This window comes from Eulemur rufifrons, chromosome 24 (assembly GCF_041146395.1).
Source record: "Eulemur rufifrons isolate Redbay chromosome 24, OSU_ERuf_1, whole genome shotgun sequence".
In the NCBI taxonomy this organism is placed as follows: domain Eukaryota; kingdom Metazoa; phylum Chordata; class Mammalia; order Primates; family Lemuridae; genus Eulemur; species Eulemur rufifrons.
In genome coordinates this window covers 25581579-25601584 of record NC_091006.1, presented here as the reverse complement: position 1 = coordinate 25601584, position 20006 = coordinate 25581579, and positions in this window count along the sequence as shown.

Below are 20006 nucleotides of genomic sequence, written 5' to 3'. Positions count from 1 at the left end.
CGTGGAAAAATTGTCTTCCATGAAACTCGTCCCTGGTGCCAAAAATGTTGGGGACAGCTGCACTAAGTCACTCTGCATGGCCAAGCATCACCATTGCTTAGCTCCCACTTACAAGTGAGAACATGCAGTATTTGTTTTCTTCTTCCTGGGTTACTTTACTTAGAATAATGGCCTGCAGTTCCATCAAATTTTCTGGGAAAGATGTTTTTTATTTTTTTTAATGGCTGAATAGTATTTCATGGTGTATATATACTGTATTTCTTTATCCACTCATCAGTTGGTAGGCATGTAGGTTGGTTCCACATCTTTGCAACTGAATGGGATGCAATGAACATATCAGTGCAGGTGCCTTTTTAATAAAATGCCTTCTCACCACTAAGTTTTTAAACTTTGCAAGTTTGTCTGTCTCTTAGTCTCTCTCATTTCTGTTATTTTAGTCCATAATAACATGTGACCTGAATTGTACTAAGAACTTCCAATTTGGTCTCTCTCTGCCTCAGGCTGCCTCTATATCAAGATATTTTCATATCATAGCCAGTGTAGTCACTCAAAATTTCAACTTAATTTAGGTGACCCCAATACTTGAAAAACTTCAAAGCTTCAATGACTGTTTATTCTTAGCTTATAAACTTAATTCCTTAAAATTCTTGATTTTTGGCCCATGCTTACATCTCCAACTTTATTTCTCATTGGTCTTTCTGCTCTACCTGTTGCCCCACTTACTGACTTGCACACACGTCTTCAAACACAACACAGTCTGTGTCATCACCGCTCAGTGACCTTTGACACTACCACTGATTGAAATTCCTTTCTACTTGGATAACTCTTATCCACTTCAATTTTATTTTTACTTATTGTTTGGTTAGGGATGTTGTTGCTTATTTCTCTAAGACTAGGTGGGGTGGCACTGATATGGCCACCAAGTCTGTGTTTGCCTCTGTAGTAGCACATATCAGATTGTATTATAATTTCTTTTTGACCTCATCATCTAAACACCAAACTTTGTCCTGGCTTAAAACTCCCATGCTGTTAAGGAGCTAATATGAATAACAACTTCATACCTATATGCAAGAAACCTGCAGTGCTCATGTCAGTTTTAAGAGTCATTGCATTTAGGGAAACCCAAAGTTAAGAGTGCCTCTCAAAATCCGGAAACAATTCATAAAGGAATATTTTTCATACAAATACTCTCATAACTGACATTTTACGTATCTCAGATGTCCCAGGGAACGATACAAGAGAATTAACCAAATGTGGAATACTCTTTCACCAAGGGCAAAGGTTTGCTAATCCCCATCTCCTTGTGGGGAAGCTGGGAATACTAGTTCATGTTGTTTAGGTCTCAAAGGCCCACAAGCAGTGGAGGGAGGATCTCTTACCCAAAGCTTTCAGAGCTCCATTTCCTCTTTTATGCACACATTTTTGAGCACCTGCTATTTGCCAGGACAACTTCCAGGCTGGAAGGATAGTCAGAAATTAAAATATCATATTCTTGTAGGAACACAAAATAGAAAAGTGTTAAGAGAAAAATGAGATGGGGTGGCTGGAATAGATAATATAAACTTACTGATTAAACACAGAAGTGGATCTTACGTAGATTTTTAACAGCAGGGATGTGAAACCAAAAGTTCACTGAAGTAGATAAAAGAAGGCAATAGTATATCCTGTGAAAAAAATGAGAGAATGGTCTGGCTTAATTGAAGGTGCTAATAGGACCTTTCTTACATTCTGGTCCCTACAGTAAGAAATGAATCAGACCAATCCTGATGAAAGGGCCACAAACAGAATGACAGACACACAGCCCCACTGACGTAAGCCTAGACATAAGCACCCTTCCTCAGCTAATCACATATATGCGTGAAGATTTGAATAGTAAAATCATCATACCCATGTAAAAAAAAGCAATTCTCTCTCAAGAAAATATCTTTTAATTCCAGATTCTAAAGATCCAAATTGTTTTAGGAAAATAATAAATATATATGGCTATTCTGAGAAACAGTTTCTGAGCAATAGTGGAATTTTGCACAGAACATTGAAGTTATTATAAATTTATCATTTTCTTGCGAAAGCCACTGTCATTAAATACATAGGAAGAATCTAGAGATATTTGATTTTTTTCTAAGGCAGACATAAGAATTCTGCAGAGAAAATGCTTCCATATCATTAAGGCTACATATTCTAAATTTGCACAATTTTCGCAGATTTATATAACAGGAACAAGCACTGCTAAAGTACTAGAAAGTCAAGGAAGTCTGCAAAGTTAAGGCAGAAACTCTCTATATTCTAAAGCTCCAGTGCTAATCAGTTTCATGCTCAGAGACTGAGTTTTGCTGTAGTCGCAACTTGAGTGATAGTTTAGAACATGAAGTGAGTGTTAAACGATTTGAACTTCATTCCATAGGACATAGACAGCCGCAGAATGTTGCAAGTTCATGGACAACATTTGCAAGTTTGAAAGATCACTCTGTCAGCAGGGTGAAAGATTAGGAAGAGACAAGACTACAGAGTAGGAAACCAATTCAGTAGACGTAGAATCCATTGAGAGATGTGGAGTGAGGTCTTCGGCTAAGATGCAAATTATCAGAGCAAAATGGTTTGGAAGGTAATAAGATTGTAAAAGGGCAAAATCAATGCAGGGTTCAAATGCAAGACTCAGTCATCAATTGTGTTGGCAGGGGAATGAGTTTGGCATCCAAAAATGACGAAAAAGATTATTTTGAATTACTTCAATACTGAGATTTGGCAGTGTAGGGGCAAAATAAGTGATGGAGTTAGAGTGATGAAGCAACTGAAATGAAATAGTTGAAGGATGGTATCATTAGGTATAAAAATAAAGTGTTAAAAAAGAAAACCCAAAAGTGGATGTCTCCAAGAAGATGTTCACTAAATAAGAGAACAGAATATTTGGAAAGATGGAAGAAAGGATTTACAAGCTCAAGAGTTAACAGTGGTCATTTTAATAATATAAAATAAGCTTTTATTTATTTTATTAGTAATAATGATCTTTACATCCCCAAAGAACTACGTATGCTCTCTACCATTTTTTATGCAATCATTCTCTTGGTCTTTATTTCATTTGACCATAGTTGATATATATACACACATTTATAAGGTGTGTTTGCATATATGTATCCATGTCAAAATATGTACATATGGGTGTATATATACATGTATATATAAGGGGTGTGTGTATATACACTATCGGAAAAGTAGAAATGCACACATACTGCTGGCCACTTTCTCTTGACGGTAGTGAAAAGATGACAATGAGGAGTGGTGGAGATTCTGGTGAGCTGCACAGGATATGCCATATCTAAAGGAAGCAGCAAGTACGTAGCTCCAGGCTATTGCTGTCATGGAGACGTCATCTAGTATAGAGCCTGAGCATATGAACTCCACATATGAGCACCTATCTCTGTCACTTACCAGGACCATAACCTCTGGCACATCACAGAACCTCTCTGTCTCAGTTCCTTTGTCTTCAAAATGGAGATGATATATCGCCAACCTCAGAGTGTTTTTATGACTGTCAAATTTCTTAATTAATTGCAAGTTCTTAGAAATGAACACAGCACATAGTGGACACTTATTAAAAGGTAACCATCCTTAGTAACAAGGAGGGCGTAGTTTTCTATTTATTGTGATTTCTTAAGATGAGTTTAAAATTTGAATTGGTATGTGAAATATTCATTTTTATAAGTATTCATTTTTATTTTTTATTGCTGTATATTATGGGGGTACAAATGTGTACGTTACATATATTGCCTTTGTCCAGCCCAAGTCAGAGCTTCAAGCATGTCCATCCCCATCGGACATGGGTTGCGCACCACACCCCTTAGGTGTGAATATCCAGGGTAACAGTGAATGGTACTAGTTTCTCCAACAGTAATAATTAATTAAAACATCTGTGTACTCACTCTTGGAGAGGAGACAATGATTCTAAAGTTTGCTGTATGTGAAAGCCAATACAGCTCCCTTGGTATTTTGACCTAAGATGCCGCCACAGTTGAGATCTAGGCTAAAATTTTTCAAGATGACTGTACATCTATACAAAAGAAAAAAATGTGTGGGAATAAAACAGATGCGCATGTATTGGAATTTAATATATGAAAAACGGCGTTACACATCATTGTGAAAAAGGCCTATTTACTATTTATGAAATGCCTTTAGTATTGTTAAAATCCATAAATGCTATATTAATTTTATTACTTTTTATTGAGAAAAATAATAAAACATTTAAAAATAATTAATATGTGGAAATAGTATCACTAGAGAAGAATTTCAAATCTAAAGTCATGCCTTGTTTCATCATGTGTTTCACTTCTGTATTGATAAGAGTTAATATAAGAAAGTATCATTTTTTGACATACCAATAATTGTGTGCTTTGATGGAAAATATCACATTAATATTTGGACATGCTTTTTATTGCATGTAATCTGGAGTTGCCTGATGATTATCTGGAGAAAACTGGGCCACGGAAACACCTATAATGTTTGTTTTAGAATACATGTAAAATGGATTGTAAAACCAATATACCTCTATATGCATATGTATAAAAGCAAATATGTGTGCCTGTGTGTGCACACATACACAGGCACAAATATTTCAATAATCTGTCTGGGCAGCATTTTTCTGTATGGGACAATGCATTGTGACTATTGATTTATGATAATATATATACAAACAAACATATGCATATGTATTTTTATATTGCATATATATGTTAATATTGACTTTAGAAAAATTTTGGAATTTACAACCTTTAATCATTCATTGGGTGTTTAGAAGATCATGAAGTGAAGTAAAAGTTTAATTAATGTTCCCATTGCCAAAAACTTATCACGTTGAAACATTCAAATAAGTTTAGTGGTAGAAAGATAAGGGAGACAGGGAAAAAAAGATCTACAAATACTAACTATATACAAAGCAAAGAAAGCTAATATGAGTATTCTCGTAGAATACTAAGAACTTGTGATACTTAGCCGTGTATTTATGGAAGGTGAATTAGATTTTACCTTAGTTTCCATTACTTTTGAATAATTCATAGTCATTACTTTTTTTGTACATTAATAGAGCTTTTTAGTTGAGAGATAAACAGGAGGGTCAAACGTGGGCTGCCTAGTTAACCAATTTTTGAAAGCGATTTTAGAAAGCTAACTCTAAGTATTTTTCAATACATCCAGATATAAGTGAACTCTTGTATAAAATTTGTAGGTCATTATAGACTGTATATCAAAAGATTAAATACTAAGGTAAAATATATTCAAAATTTTAAAGACAGAAATATTGAAGTTATGGAGATAAAGGAAGTCCTTCTTAAAAACACTTAAACCAATAAGTGGTATAGGGAGAATGTATAAAAAACTTCTGGCCAAAAATTTCCAGGAACTAGGATAATGCAAATAAATGGATATCAATAATACAATTTAATATTTTTACTAAACTTCTTTAAAGAAAAAAAATTTAGTGCCAAGCAATGATGTATTACTAATAGCAGAACATATAAATATTAAACTAGAACAAATTCTGTCTCCAGTGTCTTTTGGCATACTGCTATACTTAGTGTTACATGATTTAAAAAAATACTCTCTATATATCGTTTGCCCATTGCTAAATTATACTTAGGTATTTTACTTAAATCAATTTAATAAAATACACGCATGATATATTAATAGTATAATAGGACTGGAGATACAGAAAACTGCATGAATTAGCATTATTGTTTTGTCTCTATTCATCACCAATTTAGTCTTTTATAAACTGGAGTAAAATAGGGAAAAGGGGGAGTAAGCTCTGAGGCCTGTCAAGATTAATTGTGCTGCCAGTGTTGTTAATCTCTGTCTATTCAAAAGAGTACAAAAAGAAAGCTCCTAAAACAAAATTGAGAAGAAAATATCCTCAAGAATCCCAAAAGTACTCGTGGAGTTAGTAGTGAAGCCCTAATTCCCACTCTTCAGGGACAATTTTTTAACATTTCAACTTCAGAGTTTCCCGAGAGGAGGCTTTCTTGGAAGCAAGCTGTGGACATCTGGAGTCAGTGTTTTGCATTAACAGAGTTAGGTGAAGTGTGGGTGGATGTCAGCATCTCTTTTCTTTAGAAACGTTTTGGAATGCTACTGTACAAGGCTCGGCAGAACAGGCAGATTCCTGTAATTATATCACACAAACCCTCCCATTGCAGGCAGTAGAGATTATACACACAGAGCAAGTGAAAGGATGTATTTTCAGGGACCATTTCTTTAGTGAGTAACAAGAGTGGTGAAATAATGGTGTCTTTTATTTATAGAGTTCCTTAGTTCAAAGAACTCAAAGGAAACGATAGTGATGATCTTATTAACATGCAAAGCAGCTCAGTGAGAAAGCATAGAACCAATAACCATATTCTGCATGTAGAGAAATTTGGACTTAGAAAGTGGTATGTGAGAGCCAATTATCTTTATGGCCTTATGTGAGGGGAATAGTGCTGGGAATACAGCACTGTGAGACCACCACTGCATGAAGCAATATGCTCAGCGGCCTCCCAGGCAGCCTTCTGGAGGTTGCTGATTACACAAGGGGGTTGAAGTTTACCTTTATTTCCTTCTTAGCAAATTTCCCGACCCCTGCAAATCTGTGGATGTTTCTTTATGTAAGGCAAAATCGCAACCGTAACAAATTTCCCAAAAGTGATTTCCAAAAAGGCTTAAATATGATCTTTCCATCAAAGTGATATTTTAGTTATTTTAGTTATATATATTGCCTAAAATGAATTTCTGTCATGATTTTGAATGGGTCAACAGAATGGTGGTCATGTTTTGCTATGGTTATAATAAAATTCAGGTCAGGATAAAACCAAAGATCTGGGAGAGAGAATTAGACAGGTATTTAGAAAAAGTTGTAGTGTATTCCTAATTGAGAAAGTCCAGGTCCATTCATTTTCTATGAATTTGAGGAAATGATTGTAAAATCCTAAGTTAGTGGTAACCAGGAAGTCCTAAAGATACAAATCAAAGATGAAGAATGTTGACAATTACCTTTCATTAGCCTTGGAGAGGAATGAGATAACTGCCTTCAGAATAAATTAGCCATGCCCAATTTTCCTGTCTTCTCATGAACATTGTCCTGAACTGATTCTCACAAAGTAGTAATGATTACACTTTGTTCTTTCAACATGTATTGCTGTGCTTCCTAGAAAATCCTGAAAACCCATAGCTCTTCAAGCATTCCAAATGGCAAATTCTTACACCTAAGAAATAAATTCATAGAATTGAAGATTTAAATAAGAATTGTTTTTCTTTACTTGGAAAGCTTTAGGGTAATTTCAGTATTCATGATTCAAAAGTCAGTGTTCAAAACTTAAGATTAAAGAAGTTTTGCCAAGACAAGAGCACTTGAACTTAGATCACATACATAGATATTAATGTCATCAGTCATGCTGCTTAGATGCCATAGTTAAGTTAAAACACTAATTTTAGGGCTCTGTGGCCCTGGAAAATGCACAGTATTTCCCATTTTCTTAAGTTGTAAAATGAAGATATTTAATAAGATTGGTCAACACTAAGCTGACTGAGTAGTTATTTAAATACATACATTCTATGCTTCAATATTTCTCGTGTTCACTGAGAAAGCAAAGTAATGATTCGTTGACAAAAAATTGGGAATGAAAATGTTTTTTTTCTCACAGTTAACCCAGCATATAAGACAGCACTGACTTTAGTCTCATTCTATTGAGCCAAAGAATGGCAGGTTGAAACTAGGAACTGAATGATACAACTGATCTTTAAATTCAAACTTACTTTTGCTTAAAGGATATTGTTAATGTTAAATGAGATGATATATGTAAACTGCCTAACACACCGTAGATGAGGAAAAAAAATGTTGAGTTCTCTCCCCTTTTATTTATTTGTAGGAAAACCTGGCATAGTCAATAACAGTCTGAATAGGTCCATCTTGGAAATAAAAGAAAATAGACTTCTGTAATTTATTTAAAATGGCGATCCCCACAAAATAACATTTCAATACTAAAATTTGTTTGCATATGGAACTTCAACTGAAATTCAAGTTAATTTGCTTATTTAGAACATTAAAGATATGACCTTCATTTTTTCACACACAATAAAAACTGATATTTATACCATATGATTGCAAGTGAAGTACACATTATAAGCTATGCTAACCAACGTGATTATATTTTGGACTTACTTAAATTGAAAAGGCTTAATAAGACACACATTTTTAATACAAAATATTTCTGGAGGCTGTTGGCCTTGGCATTGAGCAACCACACCAAATCATTTAGGAAGCAATTTTGCGTGTGTGAATTTGTGTGAATACTTCTTACTTTTGTTATCTACTGCTGTGTAACAAATTGCACATAATCACTCATAGCAACACTCCCCCCCACACACACATACTTATTATTCCATATTTTATTTCTATGATCAGAAATCTGGGAGTTGCTAAGCAAGGTCCTCTGCATTACAATCATTCACAAGGCTCCAATAAAGGTAGGGGCCAAGAATCTGTCCTTTCATCTGTAGCCTCAAGTGGAGAAGAATGTGCCTGAAGCTCACTCTGCAGTGGCTGGCAGCATTTACTTCCTCACAGTTCCTTGTCATGGAGACCTCTGCGAAGTGACAGAGCGCTTCATCAAAGCCAGTGAGACAGTTTTCTAGCAAGATGGAAGCCAAAAAATTTTGTAATCTTATCACAGAAGGGGCATCTAATCCCCTTTGTTGTATTCTATCGGTTAGAGGTAACTAGATCCAGCCAACACACAAGGCAGGAACACCAAGCAGTAAGGATCATTGAAAGACATCTTTGAAGCCTTCCTACCAGGTTGTTTTTAAGGTGGTGCTTTAAACATTTTCATGGTATCCAGAAAATTAAGTGAAACTTAAAAATTTGTGTTAGGCTTAAGAAATAACATACAAAATTGAAGCACAATCTAGATAAATTATGCCACTATCCTTAGATAATTCTTATGTTGGTGGAGTAATTCATTTAAATATTATCCAGTCAACAGCAAAGATTTATTAATCCCTGAAGTGGTGCATATTGGTTTATATGGTAGTATGTACTATGGATATTAGAGATGACATAACATTACCATTTTTAGCATTTTCATGTTTGCCATTCTAGAGGCAAAAACAGGATGCTATGGGGGCATAGAAAAGGACATCAAACAGCCTAGCGGCTTAGCAAAGGTATGCATATCTAAAGTGATGAGGATTGCAGTGAATTAAAGAAAAATTGATACCTCTGACAGAGAAAATTGCACATGAAAAGGTTTCCACTTCTGGGAGCTCTGGTGAATGCTTATAATTTCATGTTGCCTCAGCGCCCGTTTTGAATGCAGGTTTAGCTCCCTCCAGCCGGAGGCAAGGTTCAGACGCCCTCCACACAGTTTTCAGTTCTGTACCACATCCAAATGGCTCTTGGTGGTGGCCAGAAATAAGAACTTAGAGACATCTTTCCTGCCTAGAAGACTGGGCTTCCCTCTTTCTCGCTGCTTCCTTTAAAAGAACCATTCAGGTATTGGACTATGATTTTAAAGTGACCCACACCCTATTCCCCAATAAATACTACCAGTTGCCATGCTCTGCCACCCTGCTCTCCCAGGCTTTCCGTAACCTCCAGGCATACCCTGCGCTCCCCAGGGTCTGTAGGTACTGAAAACTCTTAAACCTTCACAAGGTGATTGTGTCAGGGATGTGCTGATGGCCCTGCTGCCTAAAGGGATCCCTGCTGAGTTTCTTGCTGGTGCTCTTTCTCTGGGCCTCCGGTGACTTATGTGAAAAATACTACCAGCTAAGCTGGTAGAGAAACTGAAGAGTTTTATTCAAAACAGGAGCTATAATCCATTTAGTACTAACAAATTGCTTATAACTCATGAAGAAGTATGCATGGAGACCTCACAGCAGGAGAATCTAAAAGGATAGGAAGAATGGAACGCATGAAAGGTTTTGTATGCCTGTTGAGGGAATGTAGATTTTGTCCAAAAAAAGACAAAGTAAAATTGATGTTTTCTTTAAGAATCAGGGAGATATATACTGTTTGATTAATTTAAAGTGATCCCTTAAATATTATAGATTGCATGTTTGAGATTTTTTAACCCCCCTGAATTAGACTTGGCCCTAGTTAGACTGACCTCTGTATATTTCAAATAGAAGTTTTAGCCTTGTAGAATTGTTGGGTCACAGTCTGAAATGTCAGTTCTTGGTGTGCTGGTGATAGAGGAAATGAGAAATACTGAGTATCCTTAATCTTTAATTTTTTGAATGTATCTTGAGTTAGTGTTTGGTCTGCAAAAAAATAAAGAGTGATAAATTTGAAGGAGATAAATTCCATATTTTTACCTATTTAATAATATTAAGTAGCTTTATTAACAACTGAAAGCAATAAGTCAATGAAAGAAAATATGAACCCTGGTCTTAGCAATAAATAACACACCAATATGAATTGGAAGAAAAGTGATTTTAATTTACAGTGAAGCAAGAAATAAGTGAACATAAAGACAAATTTTATTGTTATAACAAAAGGTGATAGAAAAACTCTGTAGTAGGTATAATCAACCACTACATGAAATGTGTGTAGTACTCCATAGTGTAGTTCAAGGAATTAACTGCTCAAATGAGCAAATTTTATAGCATGTAAATTATACCTTAATAAATGTTTTAAAAATGTGTTAAAAATAAATACAATTAGTGCACACCACTCCTCTTCTCCCAGCCTCCAAAATGGGGACAAGGAAATATTTTTATAAAAATGCCTAGAAATTAAACAAAAATTGGAGAGAGTATCCCTTTAACCAGTCAATATGGGAACTCTAGCTCTTGGAAAATCAGACAGATTATGGGGTGAGAGAGAACCAAAATATGCAAAATATGGCAACAGTTTCTATGAGATTATACCTTGATGTCACATGGTTATTTCTACCATTCTAACAACTGATGCCATGAATGTTAGCATCTAGTTGAATATTTTCCTTTTATGCTTAGCTAATATGCTATAAAGTCTCTGCTATATCCCATAGATATTCACTTATAACTCCAGAAATTCCTATACTGATTTCCAACTTTACAATCTCTACTAACACACATTTGGTTATTTATATTTACTAATTTAAGGACTTCTGATCATGCAGATAATTGTTTTGAGAAAAAATTCTAACTCAATATGAATATTCTCTCTACCTAATATTATTCTTAATTTACTTAATTACTAAGCAAATAAAGATCATATGAGCTCTAAAATTATATATGATTCTTATTTACCCACTACTCCTTACTTCTCAGGGCAAGCCTTCCAGTGAATGGTTAAAATTTTGGAGAAAAGAGGCGTTATGTTCTAATATCAGAGAACTGTGTTTTTGCCTTGGGCAACATTCCTTCCTAGGTAAAAAAAAAAAAAAAAAAAAAAAAAAAATGAACAATGGTAGAAATGGCTTCCTAGACATTTCCATGAGTGGACCCTAATGGTAGAGTAGATGAATCCACATCTTTTAGGACTCTGCAGAAATAGCCTAAAGGGGCTCTTATTTTTTTTTATTATTATATTAACTTTGGTATTATAACATAATAAAACATAAAAACATAACATAGCACAAGCTTACCTAATACATTGTAAGTTACTTAGTTTTATGGAAAATAACTTCTATTACTTAGGTTAAGATAAAATGCTATTATGTAATGTTTACAGATTTTATAATAGAATGTTTGGTTCAATTAAAAAGAACTAATACTCTGTCAGGTTCTACAAATGGGAATTTCTCTTTCTTGGTATCATATATCAGAAATACTGACTCACCAAGTAAGTGGATACGAATGACAACTATTTTTCTCACCACTTTTTGATCTATATCAAGAGAATTTCTCAGAAGAAATGCACAGATGATACTTAAGAGTTGGCATGGGGCACACTTTCAGATTGCTCTTAACGGAAATTTCAAAAAGTGTATTTTCTTGCTGTGAGGTCAAAGAACCTCTTATTCACAGCTTGGTCTCTCAAGGAAATAGTTCCTAAAAACCATTTTCCAAAATGAAAGTTAACTGCTAATGGGAGGTATTTAACCATAGATTTTAAAATTTTTCAGCTCAAAGAAAGTAAACTTCCTTCTGTTTTTGTAATCTGGTTATATAAAGACGTATTACCCAGAAAATACCTTGCATTCTATAGACAGACAAAATTGCCACACCTGGATGAAAAGATTTTTATCAGTTAGTTTAATATTTACCATTGTGAGGTTTACTTGTGTTTATAGATACCATTGTTCTTAAATCAAAGCAAGACCAATAATACTGCTGTGTTACTTGATCTTATATAACTCAATGGTAAAGAAACAGATTAAGCATAATCTACTCAACCACTTGTTTAAACCGGCCATTTATCATAATAAAATGCATAGCTTGATACTGTGATTTTCTTGACAGAGCAGCTAAGGACACCAGTGACATTGGGAAAACCTTACCTTGCGTGTGACATTTTAATCCTCCTTGCTTCTAATATTTTCAGTTCTACTTTTACCAGATTTGCAAACAGCAAAAAGAGTATTTAAATTTTCAATGACTTAAATCATGTAATTAAAAAATTTATTTTATATCCACATAAAACATAATATTTTCCGATATATTTTCTGGGCATTTCACTTGCCCATTCTCGTGATAATTTCTAAGAGGATAAAAGTCCAACTATTTTAACTGAATCTCAGGGTAAAATCAGTGCTTCAGGAAGGTACATCATTTTTATCCTTTGGCTTTAGACATTCCTTGGCAGATTATTCCATTCCCCAGTTTAAGAAACACAACCTGAGTTTCTATTAAATTTTCTATTTTTGGATTGTGCAAAGATTGGCAGATTTCCCATAGCAGAGTGGTCCCTGCTACACATTAGCAAATATTTAGGAACTACAAACACCTTAGCAATCATGAATGACATTAACACAAGATTTGTAAGTGGAAAATACGTAGTTATGAAATAGAATGGCCATTTCCAGGAATATGTGTTGATCAATAACCTCAATAAAAACAGAAGTTTGTTTTGGTATGTGTAGTTATTGAGCTATATTAGAAGGAGTGCCAACACTGTCATAAATTGTTCTAAACATAACTCTAGAATTGCTGTTAAGTCAATGAGAGCTATTTAACTACTGATTGGCTTGCCTCTTAATCAGTGAGTGAGTTATGTTGTGGGTTAGAAATATGTTCGGTGTTATATACACAGGGAGGCTCCAGCAGAGAAATATTATGTCATCAAATTTAGCAAAAAATATCAGTCCAACTAAAGGTTACAAAGTCAAGTCCCTCAAAATTTCATAACCCATGACTATTTATAAGAAAAAACCATACTCTTTATGTGTCAATATTTGAAATTGTATAAAATATTGTGAACAAAAAATAAAAATATGATATATATAAATACATTCTTAAAAATTAGAACTATAGATGCCTCTTCATGCTTTCAACTGATTCATTTTCCCTTCCACAGCACTTAGTTCTTATAGTTTGCAGGTTTTCAGAAAGGATTGCAGGAGAGAAAGAGGAGAAATAAAGAGCAGTAAAAGCATTTTCTGGACACAAGCGAGGTTCAAGTTATTTTTTGCCATACATTTGGAAATCAGTTTTTTAAAATGGGCATTATAAGAAAAATATGGGTAAAATTCTTAACAAAATCATTTGAAAGCTAATGTCACATATTTTACCTCTTCAGTGAAAGAAGGCTGTATTTCTTATGTTTTAAATTGATCTCATAGCTAAATAAATGCATGCACACTCATACGAAACCTACGCCTGACACACATATTGATGGAAATACACAATGACTCATAATATATTCGTTCCACAAAATTGCACCCCTATCAGATTGAGTTTTTAGATCTAACTGCCAATTAAGACCAAGGAAAATGTAAATATTGAAGCCAATGGAATGAAATCAGTAAAATCTAGAATGTGGGAAATCTCACAGGGAAAAGAAATAGAGGAAAATAATTGCAAGTAGCAAAAAAGAGAAGGAAATAGAAACTACATATTTAAAAAATGAATAAAATAAATATGAAAAAATTGAAATACTTGGGCCTTACTTTGTTTCTGATTTGTACAAACAAATGCTTAAAAAAGACTATCAAAGTCATGAAAACCAACTGTGCATTTTTAAAATTTTAAAATATCGTTAATGGTTTGTTTATATTTTTAAAACAGTAGTTTGAGGTATGTGCTTAAATATTTATGAATGAAATAATGTGCTATCTGAAATTTACTTAGAAAAATATCTAGGGATGCTGGGGATATAGTTACCATACTATAAAAAATTAAAATCGATCCATCATGGTTCATTATATTACTATCTTTACTTTGTTATGTGTGTAAAATTTTCCACAATAAAAGTTAGAAAAAAAATTGAAAAACTAAGTTTTGGAGACATAGACTAAATTCAGACAATTTGCCAGAATTAGAAATATATTAAGATCCATAGGTCATTTATTGGTGAGAAAAATATAGTGAGTCCAGAAATGCCTAAATTTTTGAGGCATACTATATATAAAAAAATCAAGTAAGGTAATTACTTTTCAGTATATATTTAACTCAGTGTTATAATAAAAGTATTTTTATCTTCTGTAACAAAAACATAATGAATATTTTTTGGTAGAAATGGCAGTTGAGGGTTGTGGGAAATTTCTGAAAAGTTCATAAACCATAATCTTGTCTTTCTGCTTATTTTAGTCTCAGTAGGCACATTGCTCCCCAGTAAGAGGACTGCACTATGTTTGACACCTAATATACTCTCCTGAATGAACAAACCTCCACTTAGCACATCTTTTACTTTGTCAAGGAAGATGGCTGTCTTATTATTTCCAGATGTATGTCTTATGGGCAATTTTTGCTTGAATAAATCCCTTATATTCAGTATTGAAAGCCAATAGTTGCAGATCTTTATCATAAAAAGTCTATTTTAATTATATTGTGGGCCGGCAAAATTGTTGCAACTGTTGCCTTGAAGTCTTAGGGTTATAACTGAATTAGAAAGTCCCTTCTGAATCTAGCTGTAATATATACAGCATTAGGATAGCAGAAATTTTATCTTTTTAAATTTAGTCTCAAGCCTTTGGTGATGCCAGCTTTCACTCCCTAAGAAGTGATCAAACTCCCAGAATCTGGCTTATTTTATTACTGAATAAATCACTGAAGACAAGGCTAATTATAAAAGAGATTGCTACTATTTATGGCCAAATATATCTGTAATCTTAGCAGATTGGGCATAAAGAAGTTTTAATCAGGAAATACTAAAAATATGTGACAAATATATAGACATTTTGTTAATGTATTTTCTCCTGGGGTTTCCTCTGAATGTTATTAAAGTTGTGAAAGGGAAAACTCATAAATTTCCCAGGGGATATAATTCCAAAATTTAAGACTAATCTTATTATTAGTAATGTGATCATTGCATTTCAAATTAAGATAGGTTTAAGTCATTTTGCTTTAATGTCAGCCTATCCATTTCTTTAGAACCATATGAATATTATGTAATTACAGTGAATTAAACAATTATGTGATATGAGATGGCTTGGTGGGTTTTATATTTAAAAATGAAATGATTTAATTTGAATTGATTGTTGTTTATATACCATTTGACTACATGCATGAGCTGATCACATCATAAAGAAGTTCTTAGGACAGTGGATATGAAAGAACATTTAGTTTACTATTCAAGGAATAGTATGCCAAATTAAAATTCTGGATTTTAGTTCAATATTTATAAACTGTATCCTGACTCCCTGCCTCAGTTTCTCTATTATTCAAAAGGTTAGTGACACTATGTGCTATATCAAAACACAAGAGTGAACCTAGACAATAAAATAGACATTTTTGGAGCTACAGATGTAAATTTTAGAAATATTATTTTATTGTTACTTTGCTGTATTCGAATATGTTCACACTCTGATCTCAAAGGTCACTATAATTATGTCCTAATCACCAAATTCTATGGTATTTTCTTGTTAGTTTTCTTACCATCCTCTCTGCCAGAATTTGTATAGTTTCATTCATGGAAATATTCTTACTATAGATACACATTATCTTGTTTCTATTTCTAATTTTCTGTTTTCACCTTCATTTTATTTCAACTAAAGTGTCTTAAACATGTGTGATAATGCACCATAGATTTACATATACAATATATTGTGTAAAATACTAAATAATGTGCCCAAAGTCTCTACCCAGAGGTTATAGATAGTCAAGAACAGCTCTTTGTGACTTCACTCTGTCCATTTTTGCTTTCACTCTCTGGGTGTGTACTATTCTGGCTCAACTTTTTTCTTCCTAAAAGATCCATCCAATCTTATACTATTAACTATTACATCCACATGGATAAATTCCTAAACTTGTATCTTTAAATTTGACTTCTCACCTAAACTTCCACCTCATTTTCAACTGCCTACAAGACATCTCCATGTGAACATTTTTCTAGTAACTTTGAGTACAACATACCCAAAATGAAATGCATCTACTCCCCAAATCATTGCTATTCCATAATAGTATTCCAAATGTAACACATTTGGAATGACATTTTCATCAGTCATTCAGCCAAGAAAACTTTAAATAGTTCTTAATCATTTCCTTTTCTTCATCTCCCACAGCAAATAAGATATCACAAAAATATAATCTCTTTTTTATCAGTCATAATTATTTCTGCCTTTCAAGTCTTGGTGCAACAAATTTAGCTCAGGACTCTGATGCTTTATACATTCAGCTCATTGCAGTAGACCCCAACTTTCTCCATCTCTCTTGGTCTTTTTTTTTTTTTTTTTTAGTCAACCCATTGTGAAGATAGTTTTCAGCAAATGACTTTGTATTGCTTTCATAAATCAAAAAAGCCTCAGTAGCTATTGCATTGCCTTAGAAATAAACTCTGTCTCCTGCACTCTAGAAATTCTACCCTTGCTTGTAAAAAAAAAAAAAAAAAAAAAAAAAAAACCCAAATCTTTTCCAATGCCATAACCACTGCCAATATACATCCTTTAATCCCAAGCAGATAAAACAGAATGTTTAAGCAAAAGGAACAACGAGCTAGATGTTGTATTAACCATGAACCAAAATGGTCATAGACAGCTAGGTGATAATTATAAAAATGTAAATTAGGAATATTCTGTATAGGTCCTTGAATGCAAGTGCAAGGTTCCTTTATTATATGTTATAGGCAAGTAATGACAACAAGAGAAATCTAGTCTCCGAAGGGTAGACTTTGATTAATAGCTGGAAATTCCAGTTTGTGGTAGATACAACTTGACTGAATGACAAAGTTTTAGTCAAGTAGCCAAAGAGAAGTAAAAGTGTCATGGAACAAGAACATGACCAGGGTAGATTTAGGAATAAAGAAGCAGCGGTGAGTTCATTGTTATTGAACACTATGATAATGAAAGCAAGAGAAATTGTTTCATAGAGTTGGACAGAAATAGAGATGGCTTCTCACCAGGTCATTTTGTTTTTCTCGCTAGTCTATTTAGTCAACCAGTGTTTCATATAGAGCTAACACAGACAATCATTTTTTTTTACATTCAAATTTATTACTATTTGGAGATGGTGGAGTTAATGGTGAAATAATAAGAAAAGAAACTGAAATTGCTTTTATTTATAAAATTTCTTGAAAAATAATTTTAAAGTCATTTACTACCATTGTTGATTCAAAAATAATTCATGAAGTTGTAATATCCCGGTAATGTGGGCAGCCCAGAAGATGTTGTGGGTTATCTGAGAGCCTGGAATCCTCTCATTTGAATTTTAATCATGCAGCTTAGCATTTGGTTTCCAAATGATTGGCTTGGGTTCTATAGAATAGATGACTGTGAAATATTTTAGGACAAATGAACAAACAAAACTCAAACATTAGTGATCTTTGATATATTTCCTTCTAAAAGTCTCATATCTATATTATTTATTAATATGGATATATACACATATAAAATAATAGCATCATACTAATTATTTTGGTTTTATATAGTGCTTTTCTACTATTGTTATCAACATTGTTTTATGTTATTATGTATACTATTCTGCATAATTTTGATGGCTATTTAATGTTTTCTTATAGCCTGTTATATATGTTGCAATTAAAAGTAGATACTATCTACCACAGCCAACCCATACTCTACCTCAAAGGTAACCTCTTGTAGCTACTATTCTTTATTGTTCTTTTGCTGTGTGACGGAGACTACTTGTTGATTACTCCAATACGGGTTCTTACCATCTTTGCCTTGTCCTTAGTTGTGTCTATTATCAAAAGAATGAAACCCACATTTTGTAATTGTCCTGCATAGGAGAGATCATTTAACTAAGATTTGGTCTATGAGATATTAATATAAACAGAATTACATGTGATAATTCAGAGAAATGTTCTTAATGGGAAGAGACAGACCCATCTTCTGCTTCCATTTTATTGCAGATTTGAATACAAAATTAGTACTTGAATATTAGCAACTATCTTAGATTATGATTTGAAAATGTCAGACCTAGGCTGACAGAGCAGCATATACAAGAGGCCTACAGAAGGGAATAAAAGCTGCACTCTGATATCTACAAGGCCTACCCATAACAATTTTTATGTGGGAGGAAAAACCATCTCTCTGTTTTCATTGTCTCCATCATGCTCTCCTACTCTTCAAAGTTGACCCTAATGTTAATTGATATTTTGTGGTTACCGAAAGACCTGGAAATAACCTATAAATGCTACTATTTCTTGATTATCAAATTTGGCACTCACATATGAGGACATCAGCTGATGAATTTAGGTGATTAAAAAATTCCATCTTCACTTTTCAACCCTTGAGATTTTGTCAGGATTTCTTGAAATCATTGCCCAAATGAATATCATATAGATTTTTCTCTGTTTTCTTCTAGTTTTATGATTTCTGGTTTTTTTTTTGTTTGTTTGTTTTTTTTTTACCATTTTTCATTTTTATTTATTTCTTTTTTATTTCAGCATATTACGGGAGTACAAATGTTAACATTACATATATAGTTTTAAAATGTTGGCTCTTAGGCCATGGATAAACAATGAATTCTCTATATTAATTGGGTATTTGATGTATTTTGAACTTTATTTTATCACATAGCTTCACAGAATAAAAATCTCATTTCAGTTTGATTTACCTTTCTATGAACATGAATTTATCCTAATACAAAATGCCCATTCTTTTCCCCAGCTATCTTTTTTTTTTTTTTTAGTTCACCCTTTAAAAAATCAATTTCCAGGGGAGGGGGAAATATATAACTTTACTGTTTTAGTATAATTGATTACAAAATGAATAAATCTTTTCTAACAAGGTGTCCAGGACATGATATAAAGCCATTCCCCCATAAACTTACATTATTTGCAACAGTGTTACATCTTCCAGGTTTCCTGTAACACATGATATACTTCGTGTATGTATTATCTGTTTATCATAGAAAATTTTTCTATGAAAAACAGTATGGAAATGCCTCAAAAATAGAACCACCATGTAACCTAACATTCCTGCTCCTCAGTATATTTTGAAGCAAATAAAATCAATATATTAACATATTCGCACTCTCATGTTCGTAGTAGCATTATTTGTGATAGCCAAGGTCTGGTAACAACTAAAATGTCAATCAATAGACAAATGAATAAAGAAAAAAAGAAGAAAATTCTGTCATTTTAGATACACCTGGAAGATGGCATGCTAAATGAATTAATTCCATCACTAAGAACAAATACTACAAGATTCCATTTATCTGAGGTATCTAAAGTAGTCAACTTTATATATGGAGAAAAACAAGGTAGTTGTCAAGGAATGGGGGATGGAAAACGAGGAGCTGTTATTTAATAAAGTTATAATTATGCAGATTGAATAAATTCTAGATATCTGCTATACAACATAGAGCCTATTGTTAAAAATGCTGTTGAGCACTTAAAAATTTACCAAGAAGAATACTTACTATAGCCTTACATTAATAATATAAGTTGAAGTCTAATAATGTCATGCCTCCATATTTGTTCTTTTTGCTTAAGATTTCTT